At 37.1% G+C, this 20,948-nt stretch overlaps 1 long non-coding RNA gene across 3 annotated transcripts; it reads left to right on the top strand.

Moving 5' to 3' along the window:
• Nucleotides 1–18,095: 18,095 nt before the first annotated feature.
• On the top strand, nt 18,096–20,928 carry LOC126703245 (uncharacterized). 3 transcript variants are annotated; one of them, XR_007647980.1, is made up of 6 exons: nt 18,096–18,575; nt 18,698–18,768; nt 19,246–19,317; nt 19,646–19,746; nt 20,073–20,196; nt 20,464–20,928. It is a non-coding gene; the product is annotated as an uncharacterized LOC126703245 (long non-coding RNA). The 3 variants fall into 3 exon arrangements; XR_007647979.1 differs by having other exon boundaries at nt 20,073–20,214; XR_007647978.1 differs by having other exon boundaries at nt 20,073–20,928.
• The last annotated feature ends 20 nt before the right edge of the window (nt 20,929–20,948 follow it).

Below are 20,948 nucleotides of genomic sequence, written 5' to 3'. Positions count from 1 at the left end.
TTCAGGTACCGGTGGAACTAGTATTGGTGGCTTCATCAGATAATTCTTAATCTTCTCAAAAGCTTCTTGGCACTATTCATTCTATACTGTGGGAACTTCTTTCTTGAGCAGTCGGAAAAGTGGTTCACATGTCATGGTGAGTTGGGCTATAAATCTGCTGATGTACTGTATTCTCCCTAGAAACCCTCGGATCTCCTTCTCAATCCTTGGAGGCTTCATCTCTACCATTGTCTTGATTTTTGTCAAGATCTACTTCAATTCCCCTTTGACTTACCATAAACCCCAACAGTTTTCCGGATGTTACACCAAAAGTGCACTTCCTGTGATTCAACTGCAACTTATAGATTTGTATTCTTTCAAAGAACTTCCATAAGGTTGGTATGCGCCCTTCACGTTCTTTGGACTTCACTATCATGTCATCAACATAAACTTCTACTTCTTTGTGGATTAAATCATGCAATAGAGTAGTGATTGCATGTTGGTAAGTAGCACCAGCATTCTTAAGGCCAAATGGCATGACCTTGTAGCAATACGTCCCCCTTGGAGTAATGAATGAGGTTTTCTTCATATCTTCCAGAGCCATCTTTATCTGATTGTATCCTGAAAAACCATCCATAAATGACAGCAAGGCATGTCCTGTTGTATTATCAACCAGGATGTCAATGTGAAGCAAGGGAAAATCATCTTTCGAGCTAGCCTTATTAAGATCTCGGAAGTCTACACGTTCCAACTTTCCCATCCTTCTTCGGCACTGGAACCATATTAGCCAACCATTATGGGTAGTTGACCACTCTTAGAAATCCTGTATTGTACTATTTCTTAACTTCTTCTTTGATCTTGAGAGTCCACTCTAGCTTCATTCTTTTTAACTTCTGTTTGACCGGCTTCATGATTGGATATGTTCGAATGTGATGCTGCATTATATCTGTATCAATCCCAGGCATGTCTTTGTATGACCATGCAAATACCTCTTTGAATTTTGTCAGTAGTGACACTAATGCATCTTTTTCAGAGGTGGTTATTGCCCACTTGTATCATTTTAGGCTCATCATCCGTTCCCAGGTTAATAGGTTGGGTTTCATCTTTTATAGGTTCTACATGCCCTTGTTTTAATTCCTTATTATTAAGAGTTTCTTTACCAATTTCCGAAATAAAAACATTCAAAGCCAACAAATAAGCAGAATTAGAAATCATATTATAAGGAAAAGAGTTTTTAACAGACTCAACAGAAATAGACTCTATAGGACTACGATCATAAACAAACTCAATAGGAACAATAATGCTTGCAGCAATAGACTCAATAGGAATAGAAAAAATGTTTTTGGCAGGAGTGATTGGCTCGATGGTCTTGATCTTCTTGACAAGAGTGATTGGCTCGATGGTCTCGATCTTCATCATAGAGTCCTCCATGGGGTGGGCGGCTCCCTCCCATGCCCAATTCTTCAACTCAGTTGTGGCTTCAGCAATGGTCGATGGCTCCCAATGAGTTCCTTCTTTCCTCAGCATTAGTTCCATAGGGTCTTCATTCATATAATCCGTGCCTTCACCATCAATCTCCATATTTGTGAGCTTGTCAGTCACGTAAGCATCCAGGCACTCTATACTGCCCATCCACTCACCAAACAAATCTTGCTTTCCTTTGTTGCTTGGAAAGACATATTGGGGGAGATATTTTGACTCATTCCCTTCCATCTTCTCATCTTCACCTTCAAGACTCTCCAATGTTAAGTTTCTGAACCTGTGGATCATTAGCTTTTTGTCTAGGGTGGCTAATCTAGCATCTATGTTATCTTCTTCCTCAGTGTATAGGGTCAGTAAGCCAAGTTCTAAATTGTGGAATGACCCTAGCTCAGGAATTTCTCTACCATGCTTGTCATATTGAGGGCCCAACCTTGATCTACCATTAGTAATGCAGCTCCTATCTGAGGGCCGCCCATAGGGGTAATCATCATAGTCTATATTTTCAGCCTTTTCAACCTCTTCTCCCACTACTTTCAGCACATTTTCTAGTCCAATTCTTCACTTTTAGCGCCATTCTTCTCATCTATAGGTTCAACTTCAACATCATCCTCTATATCTCCATCATAGTAATCCACGTCGTCATTAGAGTAGTCTTCATAGAAAGGTCCTACATCTTCATCCTTTCTATCACTAGAGGGTTCACCCCAATCATTGCCACTATATTGGCTATCATAGTCCTCACTGTTGTTGCTTTCATTATCACTGTTGCTATCATCCTTGCTATCTCCATTGTCACTGCTACTGCTATCACTCTTGCTGTTGCTACCTTCATCATCATCACTAGGGGCTTCTCCCCCTTCCTTATCTTCATCACTTGGTCTTCATTTGGGCTTTTCAATGCATGTTGACAAGCCTCCCAGTACTCTTCTTCTTCTATATTGCAGATGGCATCTCCTAGAAGCGTAGTCATTGCATCAAGGTCCATGTAATCAGCCCAATCAGTAGGGACCCAATTTGTGTCTTCCTTCTTCAGCTTTGGAAGCTTGTTGTTACAATAAAATAATAGCTCAAATCTGGGCACCATTGTTCTTGACTCAGGATCGAATCTCGGTTCAGGGAATCCCTAATAGCGTTGACTATCTCCAACTCTGACAAACTTTCCATTCAATGTGGGAGTATAGGGCTTTAAGGGTTTTGGGGGACAAGGAAGTCCCTTGGCTTTAGCCTTGGTATAGGCCATTATTCTCACCTCCATCTCCAGCAAATCATCATCAATGGGCTTAATAACCTAGCCCAAAAGGTGGTGTGGCAGAAGGAATTATTGGGACTTGAGCATTTGGATTATTTACAGTCTTCCCCAAGTTCATCCCCGAAAGGTAATTCATTCTCCTCATCATTGCCACCACATTATCAACTTGTATGGAGCAAAGTCCATGGGGATCTTCTCTACTTCTTCTTCTCTTCTTTCAAAACCAGGCTTCACAATTTCAAAGCCATCCAAGGTCAGTGGCTCCTTCTTAGAATCAATACCAAAAATGGGCTTCGGTATGGTCAAAGTATCACTGTATATGGTAACTATGGCTCATTCATGAGAAAACCGAACCTTTTGGTATAGGGATAAAGGTACGGCCTTTGTGTCATGAATCCATGGTCGCCTAAGGAGCATGTTGAAGCATGATGCTATTCAAAACTTGAAACTCCACCTTCTTGATCATTGGCCCTATAGTGAGCTCCAATGTTACGGTTCCCAAGACCTCTATTCTACTATTGTCATATGCCCTCAAATGTTGATTAGTCAATGCAAAATCTTCAATACTTAGGCCTAAGCAACTTGCAGTCATTAAAGGACACACATTTAAGGCACTTTCATCATTAATTAGAATCATTGGAATCCTCTTGCCTTCAACATCTACAGTAATGTGTAATGAGTCATTGTGGTGTTTCCCCTTCTTCGTCAAATCTTTGTCAGAGTAGGCAATAGTGAGTTCCCTACTTATGGACCCAATCATAGCATTCAGATCTTGAGAAGTAATGGTTGTAGGAACTTGGATTTGATTGAGAAGGTCTACCAAATTCTAGCGGTGCTTGTATGAGGCCATGAGTAAACCCCATAAAGATATTGGCTTGAGTTTTCTGTAGTTGCTTGAGGACCTCATCCTCTTCAGTGGGTGTTTGTTGGGTGGTCTTGTTCAAGGCTTCTATTGGGTTGTCTGTCTCCAAATGTGGGGGTTTGAAGTGTCTCCCCCGCTCGTGATGTGGGCAATTTTTGTTGGGTCATTTAGATCGATGTCCTAGGGTTTGAAGTGTCTCCCTTCATTTGCAGATGTTGGTTCATTTGATTGGGGTTCAAAGTGTCTCCCCCCATTTGTGAATGTTAGGTAGTTTGATTGGGGTTTGAAGTGTCTCCCCCCATTTGTGGATGTTGGGTAATTTATGGTTTCTGTTACATCTTCACTCCATATATCATACCCTGCAGCGGATTTCATACCTATCAATTCTTCCCATGTCATCATAAAGCAATCAGATAGGTCATAAATCAATTCAAATGGGTCATTTTCACTTTCTTCTTCAGTCATCAAGCAATTAATCCTCGATCCTCCCCTAAAATTGTGGTTGGGCAAGAGATTGTTAGTGACGCTAGGCCTTGTGGGCAACACAATCACCTTATTGTCTATTAAGCCTTGAATTGCGTGACGAAGGCCAAAACACTTGTCAGTATCATGGCCAGGGCTTTGGTGGTAGGCACATCTCTTAGCCACATCAAATCTTGCAAGTAATGGGTTTGGGATTGGTCTTGGGTCTAAGGGCTTTAGTAACCCCTTTGCTTTTGGTTTTTCAAACACTTGACTCACAAGCATATACTCATGAAATTCCCTTCTAGGCCTTAGAGGTGGCCCTTGTGATATTGGCATAGGGGCAATAGGAGCAATAAGTTGGTAAGGATCATTTTTGTATATATTAGAAACTTCTGCAGTTTTAGAACTAGATACTAAATTCTTTTTAAACCTTGGTGGGTCCTCATTCTTTATAGTGCCATTATTTATTGCATCCTCAATTTGGGTTCCAGCACCAATCAAAACTTTAAAATTAGGAAAATACTGGGCAAACAAATATTTTTTGTATACAGGCAATAAGTTTTTTACAACAATGGTTAATTGTTCTTCTTCACTTGGCCTATTCATCATCTGTGCCACCTTGGACCTCCACTTGGTAATGAAGGTAGAGAAAGATTCTTTCAGCTTTTGCTTCGTGGTCTCTAAATCTCTTCTTGTTAAATCCACTTCTATGTTGTATTTGTATTGGTTGTGAAACTCGCGACAAATGTCCTCCCAACTCCTTGCTCTAGCATCATCTAGGTTGAGGAACCACCTAAAAGCAGCCCCAATTAGGGTGTTTTGGAACATTTGAGCAAGTTGCTCCTAGGGGCTACATGGCCCTCATATACATCTTCAAATGGGACTTTGGGCAGCCAGTCCCGTCGAACTTGTCCAAAGTTGGCATCTTGAACTTGGGAGGCCACACATCAAGGAAAAGTGAGAGTGATTGGTAGTCCATGAGATCTTCTATCTTGCGAGCTCTTTTGATCATCTCTTCCACCTTGTTTATCCTATCTTTAATCTTCTTCTCACCCTCAATGGTTGGGGAATTATGGTCGGTCTTGTTCTCCTCTTGGCCACTCTTCAGGTTCTGAAATTGTTGCACCATAAGGTTCATGTTCTCCCTCAGCTGGATTTGACTAGCTACCATGGTGTTGAGTAGCTCTTGAGTGTTCATGGGTTCTTTAGTGTTCGGATGTTCTCCCCCTTCCGCCGTAGTGTGGGGATCTTCAGACTTCCTGTGGCTTGAACTGCCTTGTAGGTTGTGATGTTGCAGCAGTGGAGAGTATTATATGCTCACAGGCTTTAGTACCGTGATGGGAGTAATGGGCTTGGAACTAGAACTACTAGCTACATCAATCAACCAACCAAAAAAACACACACAACATGCAATGCAAGTTTAACATGGACTAGCCTAAGGGTAGGTTCTAAGTCATTACATTGTAGGGTGGGTCTGTTGTTTCATTGTTTCCCATAGCTAGGACGTTACACCTCCCAACTTGTAATGTAATGAACATTACGTTGGTCTGAACGGCATGGTCTATCCTTTATAGTCAACAAGAAGTGATCCAGTGACTTTGGGCTATGAGTTGGTGAGTTCACCACTGGGTACCCAAATCTAATGAAGACCAGTGATCCATGGTTACTACCACCATATTGTTGAGATTGGTGCATACATATTTGTTTTTTTGATGGCATACACTATGACAGTTAGGGAAAGCTCTTAACAATCAACATGGCAGCACAAACAAAAATATCATACAAACTCAAGACATAAATAAACAAACAAACAACAATACCATGCAAAATCATGCAAAAGACAAGGGTATATAATTGGTCACTTAAAGTCTAACACGAAGCTTAGCCCTCGACATTCCCAGCGAAGTCGCCACTGTGAGAGACCAGGACAATCGGGTGCTCTCAAACAAGAAATTTGGGTGCTTTTAAGGGCACCTCTCTTTTTGGGTAAGTGGTGTGGAGTTGCCACTTATTTTTTATACAAAAAAAAAGAAAAAAAAAAAGAAATACAAATTACATGATAAAATACATCATTGTCATTGATTAAATAAAGAAAAGTACAACTTTGGTAAATTAAACCTTACAAGGCTTTGGGGCCTAGTTACAATCTATGCAAAAGAATACAAAACTTTGGTCCTAGTTACAATCTACCAAAATTAAATAGACAAAACACTAATCTACCTATCCAAAAACCCTAAGCTCGAAGGCTAGGTTAAGGAATGGGAAGGTGTTGGCACCTATTATGCCCAAACAGAGTCTGGTCTTCTAGACTCTAATGACTAATATACCATTTTTTGCATGATGTTGAATGATATGTTGAATACACATGACAGAAAATAATTTAAATAAATTTGCCTTATGAATGATGTGTCCTCTTTCTAAAGAAAATTCAAATATGTTTTGTGAATTAAAAAAAAAAATGATTTGGTTCATAAAAAGGTTAGATCTATTTTTATGTAAAAGAAAGAATGATATTTTTGTTAAAAAGTATCAAATATGTTTTTGTGTAAAGTTAAAAAAATTAAAAATTTAAAAAATTTAAAAAATTAAAAAAAAAAAAAAAAAAAGAAGAAGAAGAAGAAGAAGAAGTGGTTTTATCAAGAAAAATCAGATTTGTTTTTTTTTTTTTTTTTTTAATGTAAAAAATAATATTAAAAAAACCTTGGAAAAAGGATTTTGTAACCAAGAAAACTTAAAAAAAAAAAAAAATTAGATATGTATTTAATGAAAATACAGATCAGTTTTAAGTTTTAAAAAATCAGATCTGAAAAACATAGATCAGTTTTGAACTAAAAAAATCAGATCTGAAAAATACAGATCTGTTTTTTGTTAAAAAAAATCAGATCTGTTTTGTGTTAAAAAATCAGATCTGAAAAATATAGCTCTGTTTTGAACTAAAAAAATCAGATTTGAAAAATTCAGATTTGTTTTTGAGCTTAGAGAAAATCATATCAATTTTTGTGCTTAGAGAAAATCAGATCTAGAAAATATGAATCTGTTTTGTGTTAAATAAAATCAGATCTGAAGAATACAGATCAGTTTTGTGGTTTTCATAAAAAAATTTATTAGTCATTGTAGATTTTGAAACTTAAGAAAATTCTAAGCGCATGTTAAAGAAAATTCTAGCAACATATTTAAGCATGGTAATTATATACCAAGAACAAAACATAATAAAGACATGCTAAACATATTTATGCATCAAACAATAAAAAATAATGAAAGAAGAAAAACAGAATACCTCTTACATGAGTGTGCTCTTCTAATGAAAGAATATTTTAGGATTCAAAGAAATTTGTTCACCTCTTTGAAGCCTAAAATACTTTACTTACAAAAAAGAAGTTCTTAAAGCAAAAGCCTCTAGAACGTCTTTAACATAAGGGGAATTGAAAAATCAGAAGAGGAGCTAGAAAGAAAGGGGGGGGGGGGGGGGGGGTCAGAAAGTGTGCTGAATTTTGAGAAGCATCCCTTATTTATAGAGGTTGGAATGCCTCAAAAAAATTGCTGAATGATCATATATGAATTGGGACGTGTCCTTATCTCTAAAAAATCGAAATAGGTAAGGTTTATCTAAATCCAGGAGTCCTTGGGCCGAGCCACGCATTTGTGCCAATCAGCACTTGGGAAGTGCTGATCGGCACTTTTCATGTGTCGATCGGTACTCCAAGAGTGCCGAATCGCTCTCTTGGGTGCCAAGCTTGCGTTTGAATTTTGGTCCAATTTGGACTCATTTTTTGAGGTTTTTTTAGTTGAGAATCATATTTAGACACATTTTTAATCCGTATTCTGAAGAATAATCCCTGTTTTTGGATTTTCAGGTCTTTAAAGTGATAATTACTTGTAGATAAATATTCCAAAAAGTCTTGATTATCCACAACTTCTTTGTTATCTAATTATCCACTTTATTCCCGTGCAAGCTAGTCTATTTTTGACACTAACCAACAACCAATCACAAAATTATTTAATTAATTTTAATTTTTTAGCCAATCAAAATTAATTTAAATTAATCATGCGTGGTTGGTTTCACCCAAAAAAAAATGCATGCAGACCGTGCAAACTTGATCATGTGATATCTTTCAATTCGATGGTTCGATTTGGAAATCGGACACACCGTCACGCGATCGTTAGAACCTCAAGATCATTTTTATGATATGACATGAATGAATTAATGCATGTAATGCAACTCCAAATGTCGGGTATATGAATGATCACTCTAGCCATCTTCCTTTATTAAATTATGGGTGCAAAATCGAGTGTCTACAGGAGGTATTCTCATACTCAAAATTAATAGTAAGCCAAATAGAAGAAAGTTTTGTGGCAAAGGACTCATGTATGTCACAGTATTTGAAGTTGTTCAGGACACTACGAGCAGGCTTCCAAAAAGTGAACGTGGTCAAAATACCGAGAAGTTAGAACAACCACGCTGATTCATTGGCCATTTTGGCTTTGTCTTCTGATGAATACGTTTCGCGAATGATCTTTGTAGAGTTATTGGAGTGACCGAGCATAGAGCATCGTCCAATTGTAGCATTGGCTTTGATGCTCAAGTTAAGCTGGTTAGACCCATATATCTCCTTTTTATCTGATGGATCTTTACCAACTAATGTGAAATAGGCAGAGAAAGTGTAGAGAACGTCAGCTCATTTCTGGATATCCATAGATAAAAAGTTATATTGGCGGTCGTTTAGAGGTCCTTATCTGTTATGTCTCCATCCAAATAATGTTGCTGAATATAATTCAAGGATTTGTGAAGGGATTTGTGGTGGACATTCGGGGGGTAGGTCTTTGTCCCACCGAGCTATGACTCAAGGATTCTGGTGGCTGAATATGCAGCGAGATGCAGCCAACTTTGTCAAAAAGTGTGATCAATAACAAAGACATGCCCCGGTCGTTCATCAACTGGGTGGAAATTTGAATCTGATCACTAGCCTATGGCCCTTTGCACAATGGGGTCTGGACATAATTGGGCCATTCCCTCGGGCAAGGGGAAACAGGAGATTTGTATTGGTCACCACCGATTATTTTACAAAGTGGGTGAAAGCCGAAGCCTTGGCGAATATTAGGGATGTTGATGTAAAGAAGTTTGTTTGGAAGAATATCGTCACGAGGTTCGGGGTACCCCGAATACTGGTTTCTGACAAGGGATTACAATTTGACAGTAAGGAATTTCGAGAGTGTTGTAGTGATCTAGGAATAATTAATAGGTACTCGTCACCAGCATATCCCCAAAGTAACAGACAGGCGGAAGCAACGAACAAGACAATAATCAATGGTTTGAAAAAGAGACTGGAATGGACGAAAGGGAATTTGGTCAAGGAATTACCGAGTGTTCTATGGGCCTACCAAACTACACCAAGAAGGTCAATTGGTGAGACTCCTTTTTCCATGACGTATGGGGTGGAAGCAGTCATCCTAGTGGAGATAAGCCTGTCAAGCATGAGGGTCACTGGTTTCTCGCCAAATAGCAATGACATTCGAATGGCCTAGAGTTTAGATCCCTTGGAGGGGAGACAAGGCATAACGTCTATTCGACTCACTGATTACAAATAGAAATTGGCTCGGGGTATAACAGGAATGTAAAACCCAGAGAGTTTGTGGCGGGAGACCTAGTGTTGTGAAAAGCAGTGGGAAGTATGAAGGATCAAAATACGAGAAAGTTCGCCCCGAATTGGAAGGGGCCCTATCGAGTGACAGCCATAGCTGGAATAGGGGCTTATTACCTAGAGGATATGGATTTAAGACCTTTACCCCGACCATGGAATGTGTGTAATCTGAGTGTAACAATTGTGGTGTAATAATTGTAAGTTATGTCCGGGGTTGTAAATGAGTTTAAACAAGGAATGCAAGAAGAATTCAGTTATATTGTACCAAATTATTCCAACACCTTAATAAACTCTTTTAAGGATAGAAACCTAGCCTCGGCCTGACCCCGGTCACTAACTAGGTGGAAACCTTAACAAACTCTTTTAAGGACAAAAACCTAGCCTTGGCTTGACCCTGGTCACCAATTAGGTGGAAACCATAACAAACTTTTCTAAGGACAGAAACCTAGCCTCGGTCTGACCCTGGTCACTGACTAGGTGGAAACCTTAATAAACTTTTCTGAGAACGGAAACTTAGTCTCAGACTTTAATCACTAAGTAAGGGAATTGTCACTGGAGTTTTGACTTCAAAACAGAAGACCCAATCCTGACCAAAATCAGGTTGACAGAAGGACCTCAACAATCATATTTAAATTTAAAGTCTTTTTGTTCGGGGAGTCTGTCCTGTGCTAACAACAGTCATTCGCAAAACTTTATAATACTAATCAACAATCACATCTTGGTCAGGGTTATGTCACATATAGGTCACCGATCGTTTACACTTAGAATTATTTTTTGGTATCCAATGGCATAATTTCATTTAAAGATGGTAGATTTTTTGTGTAAAAGGGGTCCGGCCATCTGACCACATACCAACCGGAGCATTGCAACAATTCGAAGAATAGAGGAAACATTATAATGAAACAAAATGAAACAATGAGTAAGGACTTTAACCAAAAGGATTCAATCTTCAATATTAAACAAACCAAATAAAGTTCAGTACATACATGAATAAGGTACCACTTAATTGGATACAAAAAGTTTGGCCGGTAAAAAGAAAATATACTGGAAGAAAAGAAAGAAGAAACAAAGAACAAAAGGGGGGGGGGTGGCAGTAAGTAGATTGGCGAATCAGGCAGTCATGCCTTAGGTCACGGCTAGGGTCGCAAGGGAAACTTCACTGGAGATGGGAGGGGTTGACCCTTGGCTTGCTTGAGGAGTGCCTTACCTCTCGGTAGGAGTGGTGTTTCTCAGGTTGTCTTCATCAATTACCACCAAAGGCCAATGGTGTTCACTACTGCCATCTAACCCTTCGCAAACCCAAACCTCTAAGCTTGAAGGACAACCGTGCCCGCCAAGTTCTCGGCATCTTTAAACCCCATGTTGTAGTAGACTTGCAACCAAGTCTTCATGGTCTCCTTTAGGTTGGCCAACTCTTTGTCATGGGCAGAGACAATGCTTGCAGCCTCAGGGAGTTTGATCTCGGCCTCCCCAAGTTTTCCCTATAAGCCTTCTGCCCTCTGCTCAGCTAGCTCTCGAGCCCTCTTAGCAGTAGTTGCCCTTCACTCCATTGCATTTAGTTCAAGGGTTTTTTCATTTAGTCTGGCCTCGGCTACTTGCTTTAAGGCCTTCTCCTTGTCGGCCTCTTCTATGATGCCCTTTAGTCAACCCTCCACAACATGGGTCATTTGGTCAGCCTGAGACAATGGCAGAAATGATCCAAGGATCAGTACAAATTGAGAGTTAACACTTATATAAAAAAAATTTTAAAAAAAAAGGAAAAAAAGAGAAAAGAAGAAAAAGAAAGGAAGAAAAAAGACAATATTGGATACTCATAGCTGTGGTGTACCACCTCAACTTGAGGATGAGGCCCTTATCCTGATAGCCCGAGTAATGATCCATATCTGCGGACAGCAATAGAGTCTGCCCGAGGCTGTCTGAGACCTATCCTCTAAGGCCGCTCCTCCAAGTCTTAATAGAGGAATCAGAGGGTAGAACTTTCTCACACAACTGAAAGGAGCATTCCCATCCCAAGGATGAGGGGCAGAGGTGGAGGCCACTTGGGACCTAATTATTATAGGCTGACTAGTGGGCCTTGTCTCTTGGGGGGTTCCACTGGGCAACTGATTCCCTGTCTCGCCCAAGGCTGGAGTGGGGGGCTGGTCAGCAGGAGCGATACCATATTCTATCATGGGGATGTCGGCATCCCTTTGCCTCTTTCTTGCATTGACGGGATGCATGGGGAGTGGTTTGCTAAGGAGTATGTTGAGGAGCAATTTGACCCCTGGCAATTTGTGTGCCTGGGAACCAACAATCAAGGGCCATGGTGCGCCGCTGAACCATCCCTTCAGTCGGATCGAGGGGAACAAGGACTTCGGCCGAAATATGTTCTACTTGATCGTGAAAAAGCGCATCAGCCAAATTGTCTCGAACTGGTTCGAGTGAACCCTGCCTAACTCTTCGAGGTCCCTGGTGTTGAGCCTCACCACTCATAAGTCCGTGTGGCAGAAATCTTGATAACTGAACATCCAATTAGGATAGAAAAGGACTTCCAATGGTAAGGGTGGTTGACGAGTCTTGATAATTTGTGTATGAGGTCGCACAACCGAGAATCAAATGAGACGCTTGGAGCTGACCATCGTAGTGCACAAAGATTTCTGAGCGCAGAACAAAGTTAAGCTCCCGAACCCGTACAATGATAAGGTCAAGTTGAAATTTTTTGGAAACTGCAATAAGGAACAAGAAATGCAATTAATAAAAAAAGTGTAATAATAGTAACAGAGGAAATGTACAAAGCGTGAACAAGATGAGGGTAAAAATATGCACTATGGGGTCATACTAAAGAGTCGGGAAGAAGGATACCGACCTATCTGCTGAGGAGAGCTCGGGCAAGTGAGTTCGCTGTTGAGCCAATTCTCGCTTACTCTTACAAACTCCCCTGCAGAGTTCCTATTAGAGTCAGGGAGGCATGAAATCAACCTAACGATGGTGTTTCGGGTCTGAAGGTAACACCTATTTCTTAGGCTTCCCTGAATACCGTATAGAAAGTTAATATCGTGGTGCATAAGGCTTAGGTCGTATTGTCGGTTAAGACACCCCACACAGTTCACTACCCTGTAAAAGTTAGGTAGACATTGGTTAGGGTTAAGCCCATAAAAACTAAGAGTCCTAAGTAAAAGGGGATCTACTGGAAATCTAACCCCACCCTCTAGTGTAGACATTAAGGGAAAAAAGACTACATGGAGCAATCTTTGGTCTTCTGTATCCCCCTCGTGACAGTATGATATATTCACATCACGAGGGATATTAAACCTATCTTTGAAAGATTCTATGTCTGCATTAGTGTTCAAAAGGTGTGAAAAACCCATTTTGCCTACTAAGATAACTTAGGAAGAACAAGAGTGAAAGAAGCAGGAGGAAGAAGACTTACTAAGTAACTTCTTGATGGTAGGAATGATCTTGGGAGAAACTTAGGGGCTCAGGAAGAAAAGGGTAGTAAGATTCCAAACTGGAAAGAAACTGAAGAAAGTTATAACAAGTACCATGACTGTATTTATAGGAAAAAAAACATTTAATGCAACTACAATAAATTAATTAATAACTGTCGTTACTTCTTTTCATGTGTGCCTCGGTAATTGAAGTGTTAGATCATCTCCAATGTCCCAGGTATTGCCATGCACTCATAAAGAGCGAGTTGTCATGTTTGTTGCATTAATTGAGTGACGGTTGGTCTTCCCAAGATATAATCGTCGTTTTGAAAAATCTAGCCGACCACCGAGGCAAGAAACCCCGATCCCATTTCCACTTCGTGAAAATAGGATCATGGGGGGCTATTGTTGGGGGGGGGGGGGGGGGGGGAAGGGGCTCGGGCTCGGGTGACTAGGAGTGGCCCATTTAACTTAGGTCCAAGGCCAATCTAGGTAGCAGGAAACCAAAAGTTGCCAAACACTATAGGAATAGGCCCAGGTCGACAACGGGTTTGCAAGGATCTAGAAATTTTCGTTTGGGGAATCCTGCCGTATTTGGGTCGGGCTAGGCCCAATGCCAACTAATTAGCCTGTGAAAGATTAATGAGGAAATGGTCAAATTCAAGCCGGACCTCGAGCATTGTTAATGCCCTTGGGGAGTTCGCTACCGAACGCTATTTGGCGTCTAGAACAAGTTTCAAGAGGATCTTCAGAAGAAATGATACTTCCTTAGGATTCTAATTGAAAGTTGAATTGCATGGGAACTAATGAAAAAGTAATGATTTGAATCCCACTAAAGGGAGGCTATATATAAGGGAAGTGAGGGCAGGTAAGAAAGGGTGGTTGAAAAACAGAGGGAAGGAAAGAGAGAGAATAACAGGAAAAAGAAGAGGGCAAGTTGAGAAAATGAGAGACTAAAGACTAGAGGGAAAGGGAAAATTGGGTTAAGAATCACAAGGATAATAGAGATTGGGCTATCAAGGCAGCATTTGAGGCAGTAACAAGTAGGATTGTAAGGATACCCATGAAAAAATAAATTGGGAGCCCAAATCCTTTGTCTCAGAAGGCATCATTCTCAAATTTGGGTACCACAACCCCCAAATAAAAGAAGGCCCCCACTTGTTAAAAAAATATATATATATATATTTTTTAATTACAAAAAAAATTAAATATTTTATTGGTCAATAAAATGCATTAAAAAGGTCCCATTGAATCCTAAAATGTAGAAGATTAAAAAGGAAAAAAACAAAAATAGTCAAGCTTCAACTACCTAAATTAAATTTTAGAGACAAATTCATTAACTCATTCTTGAAATATGCAAAAATCAAAATTAATACCAAACAAATTCATTAAGAATACAATGTAATTGTCTTGAAATATGCTAAAATAGAGATTATAAATTTCTAAAACAAAAGAAAAAATCTCTCATCTCTCTATTCCTCTGCCTCTCCATCTATATTTTTACCTTTCTTTTCTTCATCTTGATTCTTGATCTTTTTCTATAAGCTCAATCATTCTTTATAATAACTTGAAATCACTCTTTGTTCAGTAGATTCAGGATTGAAGAAGGATAGTGTGGGCATAGCAGAGGTAACCCCTCTCTCCTTCTCTATCTTTCTGATATTTAACATTGAAAAAGTTCACTTTTTATTCAATTTAAATATTTTAAATTATATTGTTTAATCACACCTGCACATGAGCATATGCTGATTCTAACAAGCCATTAGCTATAAGCCCATAGTGCATTGTTCACACTTCACAACTGGCCCCCACATGCCACACAACCACACACTAACCCACCCATACCCATACTCACACTCACACTCATACGCACACACCCACTATATCTTTCACCATTTTTTTATGCAAACTTTTACTTTATCAATTATTATAAGTTATTACACCAATTAATAATTTGAAGTATATCATATCAACTTATTTGTATTACTTTCTCAAAAAAAAAAAAAAAAAAAAAAAAAAAAAAAAACTCATTTGTATGATAGTGATACTAATTTATTGAACCATGTAATAAATCAATTTTATTTGTGTAGGTTTGGCTTTAAATTATAAAGTGGTCACAGTTTTAGAAAAATTGCAATAACCAAGTTCTATTATTCTATACTTTAAATTTTATTTTTAGTTAAACTATCATTTTTAATTATAAATTTTGTTTTATTTATCTATAATTTTTTCCTCATTATAAATTTCTAATAGATTTTAAATAAAAAAAATCAATAAATATTATTTAATTAATATTTATATATAAAAAAGGCCCCACTTAAAATTTTTTCCTAAGGCCCTCAAAGTTGTTGAGCTAGCCCTGCTAATGTAGGTTTAAAATCATAGGAACCAAAATGAGATTAGGTCCAAAATGTAAGGATTAAAAGTGTATTTTCATCTTAAACATGCCTAGATTGCAATCTTTGCAATTTGCCTACCTAGGTCTGGGAGTACCATGAGCTAGTATGTTGGAGTAATAACTTTGGGGTTGGGTTCGCTTTCCAAAATTTAGAGCAGAAGGGATTTACCTCATCTGTTGGGTTAAGATTCTGTCGAGTTCATTGCACATAAGCCTTGTCAAACTATAATACAATGAATAGGTGATTTTGTGAATTTGGTGCCCTTATGTATGTTGAAAAATTATAAAATAGTCCAACTAGACAATAATGTTGTATTTCTTCTTTTCACATAGAGAGTGAGTCTCATTAGGAATTTAATTAGTAGAATCCTTGTATTTCTTCTTCTCACATAGATAGGGAGTCTCACTAGAAATTTAATCAGTAGAATCCACTACTATTCGAGAGGAGATAGTACTATGTATTGTATATTATTCATGTTGGTTATATTATAGGTAGAAAATCAATGCTTAACTAATATTTTCCTGTGGGAGGATATAGGCAAGGAAACCTGTGGTTTTGCTGAAATTTAAGTTGCCTACTTGTGATTTGAAATTTGACTCTTTATCCACCTGAGGTTTGACTGAAATTTAAATTGCTTACCCATGGTTTGAAATCCCATAATACAAGTGTTCCACTGGATTCTTTTTGATCTGATTTGATCTTGTATTTTTATTTTTATTTTTTTGTATTTTTAGAGGAGAGAGACATAAAAGAGAAGCAAAATGATATATTTAACCATGTTTTTAATAGAGGTGGATTATAGAATTCCAACTGAGCTAACCTCAGGTGAGTAAAGTGTCAAACTTCAAACCACAAGTAGACAACTTAAATTTCGACCAAATCATAGGTGGGTAAGTTGTAATTTGTCATTTTATTTTTATATTATTCTACAATCACAATTTGCTAGAAGTTGCATGTGTTAACCCGTAATTGAATTATCTCTTTTACACATAGATCCACCATTAGTACTTGGTGAAAAATAATCTAATCTATCATTTGACATATTTACAAGTTGTAGCCAGTGAGTGTTCTTAGACTTCTCCATTTTTAATGAGTTGTAAATTCTAGGCTTAGTCTAAAATTCTTTTTCATCCATGCCATTAAAAGCTTAGTAGCCAATAATGCCAGATTTTTTTTTTTTTTTTAAATGGAGTAAGTTATATATTAACACATTAACATGATTGAACATATGTTATTTTCTTATATATATAATAAAATATTTACATCAAATTAGTTTTTGTGGTCAAAACATTTTTACTTTCATCCAATCAATTTGTAAACGATGAATAATATTAAAATTATATAGATCAGAATTAATATTCTTTAAACATTTTAGATCAATTATTATTTTTGTTAAATAAATTAGATATTACATAGTTAAATTATATATATAAATAATTTAAAAATAAATATCATTTTACGTGCCTGAACATATGAAAGTAAATTAAAGAAAAATATAACAATAATATAAACTAAAGAAAAAGCTTATTTTTCATAGACCTAGGCTATCTAGCTATGTATGAATGATATGAGAGTAAAAAGAGGGGGCACATTAACGTAAGTACTTAATGAACTTTCTCCTATTTATTAACAGAAATAATAACTCAATTATACTCAATGATGTTTCCTAAATACTCACCTAGTCAACAAATGATATCAACAGAAATAATAAATTTATGCAAATAAATTTTTTTTTTTTTTTTTTTTGAGAAGGTTATGCAAATAAACTTAAATAAGCAAAAGAAATAAAAACCGTATAATTTGCCCATTTCCAAGGTTAGATTAGGTTTCTTCAACCACGTATAAGTTAAAGAAAAACTAACTCAATTTGTTTTGGTAAAAGACTTCTTTAAAAAATAACTATGGTTTTAAATTTTGGATCAGACCAGGTTGACCGGTAACCAATCATTAATCCAATTTTAAACACCCATAAAAGTGGGGAGAATTAAATCGTTTATGATTCTAATGGTTGAATTTTATTTTATTTTAAATTTTCCTAGAAAGCTTTGCTAAAAATGTAACATTATCAATTTTCATTCGCTGTGAAAATCATCATTGTTTGTCAAAATCCTAGAATGCCCATTTTGTTCTATAGACTCAACAATCTCCACTCACTTCGCCATCGAGTTGAACAACCCAAAAACACCAAAAACCCACCATTGTCTAGATATTACTGTGGAATGTCATTTAATTTTGGTTGGAGAGAGAGAGAGGTTTCAGTGATTTTAAAATTTAAAAAAAAAAAAAAAAAATTCTATCATGCTTCGAAATACTCTTCAAATTTTCTTTTAATGGCATCAAGATATTGGAGTTTTTGAGATATTTCAAAGAATTACTCAGAACATTTGAATGCAATTAAATTATGAAAGTACTTGGCTGATCTCTATAACAAATAGTAAAAAAATTTACTTTATCTTTAACCAGATATATTGAACATGATTAGATAGTGTTTTAGTCAAGATTGCTAATTTTAAAATTTTATTTTATTAGCTTTTTATTAAATCCATTATTATATCATCACTCTTCATCTTCAGGTCAACCTACCCGAACCTCAAAAAACTTGATCCTTTGGGTCCGTTTGGATATAGCTTATTGTTGCTGAAACTGAAAACTGAAAACTGAAAACACTGTAGCAAATAAGTAGGAAAACGCGTGTGATAAATTTAGCTGAAAGTACTGTAGCGCTGCTGAAATTACTGTAGCATATAAATACCAAAATTTTACTCTGATTTTCTTTTCCACTCCTCACCGTACCCTAGCTAAGCCTCTGAAGCGGAGAGTTCCACGCCCATCCGAGATTGATGAAGGAAGACCTACATCAGTCCGACGCCGGCGAAGAGCCTAGGTGAGAAATCCATCTATCGGAAGACAACACCAGTCCGACGCCGGCGTCTTCTCTTCCTTCCAGAAACCCATTTCACCCTTTTCCCTCCGTCCCTCGAGCTCCGACCCATGACACATCTCTTCCCATAAATATATGGGAACATAAATTTTTCGATTAGCAAGATTTTTGGTTTTATCTGCAAATGGATGTCATATTACCCAGTACTGAAGGTAATTTTTTCCCCTTTCCAATCGATTTTTAAAATTCCATAAATGTTGCTCGGTTTTTTTTTTTTTTTTTTTTTTTTTTATTTTTTCCCAGTGATAATATCCATTGGTTTTGTCTTTTGCAGTGCCCATAATTTAATTGTTTCAGTTATCCATTGAAAGTGTTCAAAAGGCTGGCAATGGTTGCTCAGAAACTGTAATGTTTCTTTCAATCTCTCTGTTTCGTTTGACAATGTTTTTCTTTTAATTTTATTTTTGACATATACTGTGATCCCAAATATTCTCAACAAAGATGTTAGAATTGTGAATGCCCTCTCTTTATCTGATTTTCAATTGTGGTGTTCTTCATTCTGTGCTTCAAATGAAAAAGAGTTTTGCACTTTGATAAAAATGCACTTTCCAAGTAACAGGGCATTGCCCGACTTTTGTTGAGTGACTTTAGCATTTAAATATTTTAAAGACATTTATCATATGCAATTTCATGAATTATTATTTTTAATATTTTCTAGATGATCTTTCTCCTTTGATTAGGGATTGTGGATTGCTAGAATAATCTGATAGAGCTGAGTCCTGACCCTATTGGTTTTTTAGAGCTAGAGGTTTTATACCTGAAATGTGTGGACTGGAGTGTGAAATCTGTGAAATCTGAGTCCTTTTCATTTCCTGAATGTAGTTGCAAAGGAAGGCAGATTCATTCATACTTTCATTATGGAAAAGTTTGCCATTATAAAATTCGTAACATAAGGTAATACTGGATTGATAGCATCCTATATTATTCTTAAATATCCTGCTTTTGAAGATGATACGATTTTATATGTGGATTACTGGATTGTTATTATGTGCTTTGGGTTAAAGTAATACTGGATTGTTGGTTATGAATTTTATTGAGATAAGCAAAGCTTGCAGTCAGTTACTCACTTAGCCCATGTGCATAAATTAGTTAAAGACGTGTTCAAATAAGTGCAGGAAATTGGTGCTTTGTCTTATGGTTTTCCTGATGGTTTTTCTTGGACATCAGTGTGAATTTGCTCGATATATTTTTATATATTTTGATAGTTTTTGATTACATTCAGCCCCCGAGAAAAAAAGACCACACTCACACCAAGCCAAGGTTTGATCAGAGAAACACAGAGAGAGAAAGAGAACAGGTTTTTCAAATTCTTCAAAGTCCAAGGTGAGTCCTCCTCTCTCCCCACTTTCCACCTCCAAAAACCCTAATTTTCCCAGCTCCAATAACTTCTTTTTTCAGATCTTCATCTACATATAGAATTTTTTATGTATCCATTTTTGTATATGTACTCACACACATGCATCAGTTCTTTTTGTTTATCTTGTATGCTATAGATGTTGGGTTTTGTTGGAGGGTTTTGATAATTTGTTTAATTAGGGGGAAAAAGATTCAAGAAGAAATGGGAAATTCAGTAGCATTTGAAGATTACAAGTTTCTTTATCACCTCAATTACTGGTTTCTTATTTGTTCTATGGGTTAACTTGTTACAGTACTTCTCTGCAAAGCTAAAATGGTGAAAAGTTGAGAGCTTTGAAGTTTGATGAGTCGATGCATGAGAGTGATTAGCTTCTACCTAGCGATTGAAGAAGAGATCATCTTACTTTTCGAGATGATGTATATTTCCTATGTTTGGTAATTAATATGTTGAATTAATAAAAGGCAATAGTTGTGCTCTGTGCAGTTCTACTTTTTTGCCTTATAATAATATTTTTTTGATAATATTGTGCAGTTCTACTTTTTTTGCCCTTTAATAATCTCTGTTGACAATATTGTATTAATAAATGCGCATAAAAATTTTCTTCTGTGGATCAAAAAAGTGATCTTTGGGCTAAATATGCGTGAAGTTTTTTATTGATTGAAGTTTTCTGTTGTTATCTGCAGTGTCTTTGCTTCAGCCTTCTCTGATTTTCGAAGAAAGTTGTTTGATTTGAATGTTGATGACAAATATTTGTGGGCACAAGCTTTGACCGGTTTGCAAACTAGCATTAATAGCGAAATTAGAAATTTATATTCAACTGGAAGATTTACAGTTTTGAAAGAGCTCGAAGCAGTTAATACAAGTGTAAAGAAATTGTATCCCATGATCCAAGATGGTGTGGACTTTCAGAGGGACTAGATCTTCGTACAAACCAATATGATGGCTTTTTTCATGTAGTTTTAATTGGGCGTGATGCTTTGCTCTATAATGTTAGACAGAGTAGTAGTGTCTCTGACCCAAAGCTAGGTTGCAAAGTAGTAGAAAGAGTACAATCTTAATTATTGGGGATAGCTAAAATTTGTTTAGGGCTTCATGTAGATTCTTTTGTATTTGATATTATTCTATTGATTCGTTTCTATTTGATATTATTCTGCCTGAATGGCTTTTT

Source organism: Quercus robur, chromosome 10 (assembly GCF_932294415.1).
Source record: "Quercus robur chromosome 10, dhQueRobu3.1, whole genome shotgun sequence".
Taxonomy (NCBI): Eukaryota; Viridiplantae; Streptophyta; class Magnoliopsida; order Fagales; family Fagaceae; genus Quercus; species Quercus robur.
This window is presented reverse-complemented; position numbering and strand designations above follow the sequence as displayed.